The sequence below is a fragment of the Myiozetetes cayanensis genome, unplaced genomic scaffold (genome assembly GCF_022539395.1).
Source record: "Myiozetetes cayanensis isolate MyiCay16 unplaced genomic scaffold, myiCay2020 scf1260, whole genome shotgun sequence".
In the NCBI taxonomy this organism is placed as follows: domain Eukaryota; kingdom Metazoa; phylum Chordata; class Aves; order Passeriformes; family Tyrannidae; genus Myiozetetes; species Myiozetetes cayanensis.
The window spans coordinates 1-1797 of record NW_026086894.1 but is presented as its reverse complement, the minus strand read 5'-3'; the positions used below and the strand labels follow the sequence as shown (position 1 = coordinate 1797).

Here is a 1797-nt window from a genome sequence, read left to right as displayed (position 1 = left end):
AAAATTAGGTACAGGGTACCGATATCTTTGTGGTTGGTTGAGAATAATCATCGGTTAATGAAAGTCACAGGTAAGATGGCTGAGTGTGTAAGCGTTAGGCTGTAGTCCTTTTTACAGAGGTTTGATTCCTCTTCTTATCGGCTCTGTAGTGAAATTCATGGTGGGTTGCAAGCTCATCGATGTGCATTAATCATGCACCGGAGTCTGTTAGGCAGAGGCCTGTTGGTTTGGGCATATAGCTGTTAACTATAGTATCGTGGGATCGAAGCCCATCTGTCTAGTAGTGTAAGGTCCTAGCTTAATTAAAGCACCTGAGTTGCATTTAGGGAGATGCAGGGTAATATCCTGCGGACTTTAGCAGAAACTAAGAGGGTCTAACTCTTGTTTAAGGCTTTGAAGGCCTTCGGTTTAATGTAATCCTAAGTTTCTTTAGACAATGGCTGAGGATTATTGGGGAGATGGGGAGGAGCATGATGGATAATGTGGTTAGGATGGCGATTGAGGTGCTGACTGGTTTGTTGACATGCCATTGTTTTATGTGGTTTGTAGTGTGGGGTGGGAGTGTGATTGTTGCGCAGTATGCTAGACGGAGGTAGAAGAATAGACCCAGTAGGGAGAGCAGGGAAATAGCTGTTGCTGCTGGGGCTATGTCCTGTTTGGTTAGTTCTTGGATGATGAGTCATTTTGGGAGGAAACCGGTCAGAGGGGGCAGGCCGGCTAAAGATAGTAGTGTTAGTAGGAGAATTGCGCTAAGTGATGGTGACTTTGTTCATGCGGTTATTAGTGTTGATAGTTTTAGTACTTTTATTGAGTTAAGGGTTAGGAAGACAGCTGCGGTTATTAGGGTATATAGGTAGAAGTTGAGTAGGGTGAGTTTTGGGTTGTAGACGATGATGATAGCCATTCATCCTAGGTGGGAGATAGAAGAGAAGGCTATGATTTTTCGGATCTGTGTCTGGTTTAGTCCTATTCATCCTCCTAGGGCAGCAGAAAGAATAGCCATGGTGGTTAGTAGTGTGGGGTTTAGTGATTGGGATATTATGATATAGTAGGGTAATTGGTGGGAATTTTATGATTGTAGATAGTAAGAGACCAGTAGATTAGGGAGGATCCTTGTAATACTTCTGGGAATCAAAAGTGGAATGGTACTAGGCCTAGTTTTATTGAAATGGCCGCGGTTAAGTACTAGGCATGATATTGGGTGGGTTAGTTGAGTGATGTCCCATTGTCCGGTATGTCATGCGTTGGTTATGCTGGAGAATAGTACTAGGGTTGAAGCGGCTGCTTGTACTAGGAAGTACTTGGTTGCAGCTTCGATGGCCCGGGGGTGGTGGGATTTTGAGATCAGGGGTAAGATGGCGAGAGTGTTGATTTCAAGGCCGGCTCAGGCCATAACTCAGTGGTTGCTTGAGATTGTGATGGTTGTTCCTAGGAGCAGGCTGATGGTAAAGATTAGTTTTGCTTGGGGGTTCATTAGCAGGGGAAGGGGTTAAACCATCATTTTCGGGGTATGGGCCCGATAGCTTACTTAGCTGACCCTACTAGAAAATAATATAAAGGAAGTATGGAGGGTTTTGATCCCTTCTGTGTAGGTTCAATTCCTGCTTTTCTAAGTTCTAGGAAATGAGAGGGCTGGTATACCTCTATGTTCACTTTATCATAGTGACCCTTTGAATGTTCAGGCACATTTCCTATGGTGGTTCTTAGGTTGGGAGGTAGGCCTGCGTAGCAGATTGGCATGCTGATGTGTCATAGGCATAGTGCTAGTGTGAGAGGTAGGAAGTTTTTTCATAGTAG

The 1797-nt window shown here is 44.4% G+C and overlaps 1 pseudogene; it reads right to left on the bottom strand.

Moving 5' to 3' along the window:
• Positions 1-385: 385 nt before the first annotated feature.
• LOC126635993 (NADH-ubiquinone oxidoreductase chain 2-like) lies at positions 386-1474 on the bottom strand (annotated as a pseudogene).
• Between the last annotated feature and the right edge of the window lie 323 nt (positions 1475-1797).